At 44.4% G+C, this 10440-nt stretch overlaps 1 pseudogene; it reads right to left on the reverse strand.

Moving 5' to 3' along the window:
- Positions 1-243: 243 nt before the first annotated feature.
- Positions 244-8213, reverse strand: LOC147892857 (hypersensitive-induced reaction 1 protein pseudogene; annotated as a pseudogene).
- Positions 8214-10440: the final 2227 nt, after the last annotated feature.

A 10440-nucleotide genomic window follows, 5' to 3' on the forward strand; every position in this document is an offset into this window, starting at 1 on the left:
AGGTGACCAGAGGTGTTTACAAAACACACAAAACACAATAGTTTATTTCATTCATTTTGGAGGACTATCCAGGCTGAGTACCTTGACATAAAAAGAGAGATCTGGAGCATACATAGAGATGATTTAAAATGCATAATCTTCAAAGGATGCCTCATCTTGTGGAGGCTTATCAACTCTAAGTAGATTGTCTTTGAAGTTGCTTCCTTTTTGGCTCTGCAAAGAAACATTGGTGTCAACTATGGGCTATGTGAGCATCACCATGTCCATTACGTCTTTGGCAGTTGTATCATAGACACCACTAGAAAAAGTAAGAACACTTTCTTGAAGGCCATCCGTTATAGCTTGGCACTGCTGTGCGACACCCATACCAGCTAGATACTTGGACTCTGCTTCACCTTCTACCTGTTTTACTTGGAGAATCTTCTCAGAGTCTCCTTTATACTTAGATGCCACTCGTAACCTTTGAGCGGCATTGATTTCATTCATAGCCCGCCTGACTGCAGCATCAACTATCAAAGTCTGTTCTATGCTGTAACCGTATGCACCCATCTCAAGCTCTTCTGAGATAGCTTTAGCAACTTCACGCTTTTGCTCAAAGAGATAATCTAAATTAATTTTCGGTACACAGGCTCTAACAACATCAAACACATATGCTTCACATGCGACTACTTTTGTGAAAACGAACTGCAGTAGCTTCTTGTGCTGTAAGCGGACGTCAGGAAGCTTTTGGAGCTTGGGCGATCATAGAAGAGTTGATAGCTTCATACAGATATTGAGGCAATGATAGCTGTCTACGAACATCCCCCTCTAATGGTTGAGCGATAGCATCGTTGTTGTGCCTTCAACTATTGCGTGCACATGTGTAGCAAAAGAACATATGTTTTGAACAATGTTCAGCATAGATTTATGCAGTCTTAATGGTCGCTGAGAATCCAAAAGCAATGAACACTGACAGTCTTCAATGGAACAACTCAAGAATGGTGATGCCACAATAGCCAGGATAGGGTGCGTGGGCCTCAAGAGCGACTGCGTGGGCAGCAAGTGAGCAGGGTCGCCAGGAGAAGCATGGGTAGATGCAGCAAATGGTAGCTAAGTGATGATAAAGATCATGCAACTGAACAAATCAAATCCAGAAATGTGCATAGATCCATGAATGGAACGAGTAGTTGGAGAGCAACAGGAGCTCACGGACAATTAGCCATTAATGTTAAGTATCTTTTGAGTTGTTCTTCCACATTGGATCGTAGGAAGCTCTTGAATCAAGCTCTTGAAAGCGACGGTGAGTAGAGGTAGCGTGGATGACAGGCTGAAGAAAGTGAATGACGGGATGCTGTATGTAGGCAGCTCAAACTATGGGTTCCTTCTAAGGAGAAGGAAGGATAGAGGAGAAGCACTCAAGGTGCACAGGCTGAGGATGAGGGAGGCTATGGAGGGTAGCATGGCTCTGATACCATGTTGGTAAGCTGAAAGGAAAGGAAAGAGTGGACACAAACTCAAAATACTTGCATTACTTGCTTGTAGAATGAAGAAGAGTGAGGTCCTTAAGTAGGCACCTCATACATGCTCACTGACATCACTGATGACTTCAGAGCTCCACAATCATCTCCTCAATCTGCTCCTAGATTCTCTCAATCATCCTATGTGGCTCTCCACCACCTAACTGTGCTTATGGGCACCTAACTGTGCCTCTAGCACTCACACATAGAAACATAAGGTGTGCCTGAGGCATACACCTTGAGATATCCCATCAGCTTGTAGATATAATGAACCTTGGCCCCAATCCTCCAACCAAGCAGACCACACGAGACCACATAGAAGAGCACCATCAACCCTCTGTGCCTTGATATTATCACATATGAGTAGCCTCTAGTATGAGATGAGCAAGAGCCTCAGCCTACTGTCTCACAGCTACATGAAAAGATAAAGAGACCAAGGACAAAGAAGACCCCAAGGCATGACAAGCCACCTCGAACGACCCACCAAACACAGGACGAGGAGTCTGAAGAGGTGATTGCAAGGGAGGAGAGGCAAAAGAAGTTCAAAACAGACAAGCAACCATGGGGCCATGTCCAGAGGCCAGTGCAGGGTCCCCTAAAGATTAAGAGGTGCAAAAAATCAGGCATGAAGGAACTTCAGGAGATCCACAAGTTCCAAACCACTGTGGACAATCTCATTCCCCATGAACCCTTCCAATGTGTTGTACGTGAAATAGCACAGCATTACAAGGATAATGTGTGCTATGGGAGCAATTCAGGAGGCAACGGAGCAAAGGAAAGTAGATCATTTTGAAGATGTGAAGTTATGTGCTATCCATGCCAAAAGAGAAACAATGATGGACAAGGACATTGCACTTGCCAAGTGCATCCACTCCGATCCCTCCCCTAGGCCCTAGATGTTGTTTAGGTTCATTTGGTGTAACCTGAATCATTTTGTAAATCTCTGCTCTTTGAGGCCAATGAATAAAAGATATTTCTATGTTCTATTTACTGTTCCCATGTTATTATACATGTTACGTGATGATTTCCATTAGTTTATGCAAGTTTAGTGTTTTTTACCATGGCACAGAAGGCAAATGTGTTTGGCATCATGCGGGGAGCTCAAAAATGCCAAGTCAAATAGGCCTCATATGTGCCATAGCGGGTTTTGGCATTTCTGAGCTCCTCGCATGATGCCAAACACATTTTTCTTCCGTCGCACGATGAGATTCTTACTAGATTGCTCAGAAATGACCATTATAGTGCAAATATTTATCTGACAACATGATTTTGAATAGAATAGTGAATGAAAATATTAATGCCATCAAGCTCTCAGTTATTGTTCCTATTGTGTGTGTAGGTGAAAAAGGTGAGTCACACTGACTCTGGGCAAATTTGTAATTTCTGGTAGGTCTGCAATCATTCCACTTTTATGCATCTCCTTTAAAGAACTAAGGTTTAGATGACCAAGTTACCTCTCATGCCACAACTTACTGTTACTCACATCAGCTCGAGCATTGAAAGCTGAGAGTTCATAGATGTTGTTGTGCCGTGTAACTTTACCAATGACCTTTCCTTGAAGATCCAAAATCTATGTGCCATTCTTATCGAATTGAACTTGAGGTCCCGATCCGTGATCGCAGAAACGGACAACAAGTTCCTCTTGATATCTGGCACATAAAGAACATCGGACAACTATTTTACAACTCCATCTGACTTGAGAGCAATCGTACCTTTTCCTTTTGCTAGACATTTTGCATCATTGCCAACTGCTACCAGGATGTCATTCCCTACCTGATGGAGAGAGGTATACCAATCCTTTTGACTAGTCATGTGGCATGATGCACCACTGTCAATAATCTAAGGTTCATTTGTAGGTACATGAACTGCCTCTGTGCAAATCTCCTCAATTGCTATGAACAGCTCTACTGGTACTGCCTGTGCACTGTTGTTGGACTCTTTCTTTACTCTGTTCTTCTCCTGCAATCTTCTTCTGGCACTCATTCTGCTTGTGCCCTGCCTTGTTGTAATAGAAGCACTTGATCTTCTTCTTTCTCTTTTTATCATCAGAAGAAGATGGGTTACCATAGTCCTTACCCTTACCTTTCTTTGATCTAGCCTAGAAAGTTGAGTCTTCTCTAGTCCTTGTCTTTTGACGCATCTCCTCCTCCAGAAGCATTGCGCTAAAATCCTCAAAGTTGGGCAGATTTTTGTTCTGCGTATTCAACACCGTAACAAGGCCGTTGTACTTTGATGGGAGAATCTGTATGCACCTTCGTGCTAGATTCTTGTTGGTTATGGTGATGCCAATCATAGTCATCTGATCGCACAGATTCTTCACCCTGGTGATGAACTTCTCTGCCATTTGAGACTCAGACAATTTCTCGTTCATGAGTTGAGTCTCCAGATTCTGAATTTGCATCTGATTCATGGTCTCGTACTGATTTTTCAAGACTGTCCATGCTCCTCTGCTGTGGTGACATGTTGAATTAATGCCATGATAGAATCACTTACACTGCAGACAATAGAACATAGCACATCTGCATTTCTTCTTGTCCACGCGAGAATCTCATCCGCAGTTGGTACTATGTGTTGTGCTGCACTAGCTGGATTTGCTCTCGCATCCAGCTTCAGGTCCACCCCAGCTACAGTATCCCAAAGATCGTATGCACTTAGGATGCACTTAGGATGGTCTTCATCTTGAACTTCTAGAGTGGATAGTTAGAGCCCTCCATCTTTTCGCTTTTGCCGAATGGTGGGATTCACAGTCTTGCGGGCTGGGCCATCTCTCACAATCTGCTCGCAAACAGAAACACACTACCAAATCTTCTCGCTAGAGCCCAGGCTCTGATACCATGTAAGAAAATAATACGTCTGTGCCCAATAGATAACAGGATCTCGTATGCAAGAGAGAAAAGTTGATAGTATGAAGAATAAAAAATTTGATTACTGTAAAACTTATACAATAGATGGCACTGCATCCTAGCCATGTGCTCCTGTGTGAGAAGCTTCAATGGCATGCTGGAAATAGTAGAGGACGGGGGCTGGATGCTAAGGAATCAGGGTTGCTGTAGCCAGTGATGAATATGGGCTTTACGAGCTTGCTCTTATATAGCCCCACCAATTGTAGTCGGTTAGACCCAATTGGGAGATCGAGTCCGCCCAAAACATCTGACTGGCGGTCGGTCCTGAAATAGGCCACCGACCACACGTTAGAACCGTAGCACAGAATAGAGCAATAACCTATGGTTTTCGTTTTGCCCAGAGCCATCCGGGATCATCTGGGGCTCCAAATGGGCCTCACAACTCGAGAGTGGGGGCTGCCTCGAGAAATGCTCCATCTACCCTCAGTGCAGTCAGTCATGGGATGCCTTCCTGCACTTGCATGTAGCCTAGTTGGTAGTGTGCCAACTCTATATGAAGCTATCTAGCCATCAAGCAACACATGGCTCCCTAGTGTCCAAACCAAGACCTACCGGATAACCGAGCTACTCAAATGCCTTGTCCTCATATGGGGGGCTTACAAGTAGATTTAGTTGGTTCCCACGTAGTTACACGAGAGTGGAGCATTGATATCTAACATTTTTGACAAGCAAACTCGTCCTTTTTGCCTTGGGTTAATGGACCTCACTGTCTCTTTCTCTGCTCCCTCTTCACCTCATTCTCGATGATCCATTCTTTGTTGGTGCTAATGGTTTGCTCCGTGGAATTGATGACTTCAAAAAGATCCATGGAGCTTTAAGCTATGGGAATATGGACCACAAGAACAAGTGATGGTGAGGGAGTAAGGCGAGATGGAAAAAGAGTTTGAGAGTAAGGCTTTGAGATGAGTGCAAGAATGATAATGGGTAGTGTGGCTGACTCTCAGATCAACAATAGGAAGGGGAGCATGTTAACATCGACAGAGTACAGTCCTCGTCGAATGTAGGTTAATCAATCATCATCATTAGAGGTGATTAGGCTTCATGATTTACTTCAACGGTTACAGCCATGGAAGGAGTACAATACAAGCTCGGGGACTTTGAGCCCCAAATACCCCAAGGCCAAAGATTGCAGGCAATGTGCACAAATTGTATGTTCCAGCTACTGAGTTATAGGTTCCAACTGCCAACTTGTATGTTCTAATGGCAACCTGCGGTTAAGTGTCTCATAGGAATTAAGCCTCGCCACTCTAGGTTTTGAGCCTCATGCATGGGGTTTGAACCACAAATGACTTAAGGCTTGAGGGCGCTGAAACTCCTCTGACCCACATCTGTTTGAGAAACCCAATCTCCTTATAGTGACCTCCTAGAAAGACCACTCCACCCTATCATAGGCCTTGTCAAATTCTAAGAGAAGGAATGCCAATGGTTGTGAATCCTCCTTGGACCAATCCAATGCGTCCTAGAATGTGAAGATGTTGTCCAGGATGATACGCTTCTAGACAAACCCGGTATGTGTGTCATGGATGATGTTGGTAAGATGGGATCGTAACCGCAAACTCAAGACCTTGGCGAGGATCTTGTATGCAATATCAAGCAGAGTGATCGGAATCCACTATCAGATGTCTGACCTATCTCTCCCTTTCAAGATCAAACAAATCCACCCCCTACTCAAAGAATGAGGGAGAAGGCATGTGTCAAAAATCTCCTGGCAAGCTAGATGGAAAGGGGTGGAGATAATCTCCTAGAAGTTTTGGAAGAAGGCCGAAGTCAAGCCATCCTTGCTGGGAAACTTCTGGGTTGGGAGAGCCCTGAGGGCTTCCCAAATCTCCTCACCTATGAAAGGATCCTCAAATCTACTGCATAAGTCCTGAGAGAATACTAGCAGAATGTGATCCCAAACTGGCTCTCAGGCCACAAGACCAGCTGGGGTCATCCTCTTCATCTAAAAGAGTTGGCTGTAAAAATAGATGGTCCTATCCAAAATCTCCTATGGGTTAGTGCGCATGATGCCCTGCGAGTCTTGGAGATGCTATAGTTGTGTGCCTGTCGATCGGGGCCCAGTGGTCTGAAAGAACTGTTTTGTCATCCTGTCCCTCTGTTGCACCCATTGGGCTAGGGAGGAATGATAGAACTCAGCCTGCTACACCTCCGTGTCTTGGAGCTTGAGATGAGCGCTCTTGAATCTATCACTAAGCCACTGAGCCACTAGGTCCTACTCCCTAAGCAACTCGATGGAGGTGAGGTCTCTCCTCAAAGCCCACTCATGCTCCTGAAGGGTGCTCCTTTGTCTAAGGGTGTGAGCTTGTAGCTCCTCACTGCTCAACTGAATCGCATCCGCCACCCATGTAGCCCACCAGCCCTCACTTGGTGCCACTCCCAAATCCCTACCATGACCTTATGAATCTCCTCGTCTTCCAGAAGGTCCTCTGATATGCAGACCCCCTCTTGGGGTAGACCTCGATGGGGCTGATCCAAGTGAAGTACCACTGGAGAGTGGTCTGACATCGTGGTACCTACTAGAATCTCAGTAGATCCACCTCTATGTAATGCCCAATCCCCAACATAGAAACAATCTAGTATCTCTAGCAATCCATCGTGTCTTCTCTGTCTAAAGGAGAGGAGAAGGCTGCCAGGTGTCCTACTAAAATCTCTCTCTCTTCACGGACCTCTGCCCCACTGATAATGAAAATGAACTGCTCCGAGGTGCTACACTCTACTACTAGCATCTCAAAAAAGAGGCTTTGCCCTGCTTGTCTTCCCCAAACTCTAGTTTGTTGAAGTCCCCTTCAACAATCCAGGAGTCAACATTCAAATGACACTCTGACAACCTCCTCCAAAAGGATGGGTGGTGCTGTCTACATGTTGGGGCATACACATTCAAGATCTCTCCCATCAGAACTCCCATCCAAACTACCCGTGGAATGAGCTTGCCCTAATCGTAGACCTCTACGGCCAAAGTCTATGAGACTGAGATGCAAACCCCTCCACTCCATCCTACCACAGGGGACCACTCCTCTGGACCTCTCCCTGGGAGAAGATGATGGCATCGTTTGATGTCTAAAGTTGAAAACATGTGCTCCTACATCATAAGGATGTCCACTGCCTACCCTACCACTTCCCTCTACAACTCCCATTGGAGTATCAGGTACTACAACTGACTATGAACACAGTCATGGAGCCCGTGTATGTTCCAGCTCACTATGGTCCAGCTCATGAGGATGAGGGAGTCGGGAACAAGGTTCCCCTGTGAGTGGTTGCTTGTCCCAAAAGACTACTTTGTGTGATTTTTTGGGGGGTTTAGAGGGAGAGTAGTCAGTATCTATGCGACGCTGTATTAGTGTGGATACCAACTCAATATTGGACTTTTCAATGCATCAAACCACAATCAAAATCCCACATCCAAGACTCGTAAGTATTCATCAAGAGCAGTATCTCATAAATTATGTGATCATAACTGCTCCATAGCATCTCCTTCTCAAACAATGAGCTCTAGCATTCCATAAATCTCCCCAAAACTACAAACAGTGACTAAAGAGAGAAAGAGTGGCTAGCGGATCGCATCAACCATCTCTGCACTTACACAACTAAGTCTAGCATCTGTATCTTTCTCTTGCTCGTAGAGTACTCCATACTCATAGCTTATATCACCACAGTCTTCTTGATAGCAAAAATGATACTATAGCTACACCTCAGACTTCCACTAAGCAATAGCTTGTAACCTCCTTCTAACCAAGAATTCATCAATCCTGCGCACTATGAAGAAAGCCTCCCTGCGAAGCTCAATGGGTGATTCTCCATTGACCTTTCCCCCCATCTCTAGTCTTCAGCTTCCTCCAATATCCTCAAGCTCATGCACCCAGTCCCTCTTGGTTGTTCTCTTTTCATGCATCCAGCCACATAGTAGCGATAATCAGATTTCGGAGCTCTCCCATCGCCTTTTGTCAACTCGCTTGCCTCTTATCATCCAAGGTCCTCCGGCCCTTGAGTAGTATCGCCTCCCTGTCATGGAATGATCACAAGCATTACCATTCTACTCTTGCTCATAGGGCTCATGGAGCTCATGGTTTTTGTTGCCCAGCTCCTCAGCTCATGTAGTTCCTGGCCTCCCTTCTATCACCCAGCTCTCCCGTTCGAGCCTTTTAGATCACCATGCCTCCTTCTGCGGGCTCATCCATGGCTGGCCACTCCATCAACTCTCCCCTAACTCTCTCTGCTTCTGCGAGCTCCTTCTCAATCATGTACCTCTTCTTTCTTTAGAAGTCCCCCATCACGCCTTCCTTCTAGATTCATGTAGATGGGCTATGTGTGTTTGCATGGCCACATCATGTTCCACAAACTTCCAAAGATCTTGCTTTTTTACCCTTCTCAAATGCACACCAAAAAAACCTCCACCCCAAGCACTTGCACATTTATTCATTCACACATGAGCAAGCACGCAAATACATACACAGATCTCAAAACTAATGCCCAAATCATCGATTGTGTACACACAATTGCAAGCCACTATATACACATGACTCACGACAATCACAAAGAGCACATGTCATCCTATAATAAAACATTATCACAAAATGGATACCATGATCTAGAGTGATTGGTGCACCCACATTACAACTCATCATCTCCCAAGAGTCCCTACAAGAGTATCTACATCTCAAGAAAATCTCGACATTAGTGTAGAGATTTTTATGAGAGCATCCATAGATCAAAGCCATCACCAACTAGCTATGTACATAGCTATGCACCTATCCATCAGCATGCAACAAGTGGAAAAGATATTTACATTTTTTATCCACACAACATGCTCCGACAGACATCTTTTTCAAAGAAACTGAAAAGGACATGTGCCCAATCCCAAAAAGAACAACACTAGTACCAAAAACATCCGTTAAGCTTCTCTTTCTTCTCTTCCTTTTTCACCCTCTTCTCTTGTGTGCTTGGGGATGATTGTGTAAGCTTGGAGATGAGTGTGGGTGCTTGGAGATAAGTGTGGATGCGTAGAGCTGTGTCTATTAATAGGAAAGCAAGCCGTGCGATGCTAAAAGTATGTGAAGGAAAGCAAGTACACTAAAAGTAGGTTTGAAAATCAGCTCGCAGCCTGTGCGTCTATCAACATGTCTAAAAGCGCGTCTAAATGCTCATCTACACTACATTTTAGACATGCCTATAGATGCATTCCACAATACAAATGCGGTGTTAGACACGCTTTTAGACGCTCCATAGAGTTTTGACATTTACAACTCATGCAAGAGCAATTTTTTTGGGTTGTTTATCTATAGGATGTCTTCATCTTCAACAAGTAGCTCCAGTGAGATGAATCCCTCCGTATCCACCATCGCAAAATGTGGTTGGAGCAAAAGATCAAATGTATGTGTGATTGATGTCGACAAAACATGTATTGTGTGCACATAATTACTCAATCACGTCTCAAAGTATGGAGAATAAGATGCGACTATAAACATGGTAAGTGTTAAAGAATTAAGGTTGATTGAGATACCTATGGGTGTTCATGTGCTTGAGTTATGATCCCATTTTAATTTGATACAAGATGTAGTGTCACATCCGCATATGTTGCCCTATGCTCATCGTGAGGAGGTAAAGTGTCAGCAATATGAGGTGGCATCTTCAAGAGGGACTGTTATGGATGCATGGAGTGATGGTGATAGTAGCCCTCCACCATTAGCTCATGAGGCCATGGAGGAGGAGGTGTTTGATGATATGGTGTGGGATTTATATGTCCATCAATCCTAAGGTAAGGATGATAGCATGGAGCAGGATGATCTTTTTACCGTAGCATCGACTCCACTATTTGAGGGGTGCACATTCTATGTTCAATGTGCCTCCCTTGAGTTACTAAACATGCAGACCATCTATGGATGGAGCAATGCAAGTTTAAATGCATTACTCAAGTAAACTTTAAAGTCTATTTTGCAAACATGGTGAATTATGCTAGTGGGGTCAATTACTTAAATGCTTTTTCTCATTTATGGTCTTCACGTGCAAGCTATTGTGTAAAATGTTTCCAAGGGAGAATAAATTAC

The sequence above is a fragment of the Dipteris shenzhenensis genome, chromosome 16, assembly GCF_047967505.1.
Source record: "Dipteris shenzhenensis isolate YYH24624 ecotype China chromosome 16, Dip_SZ_1.0, whole genome shotgun sequence".
Taxonomy (NCBI): Eukaryota; Viridiplantae; Streptophyta; class Polypodiopsida; order Gleicheniales; family Dipteridaceae; genus Dipteris; species Dipteris shenzhenensis.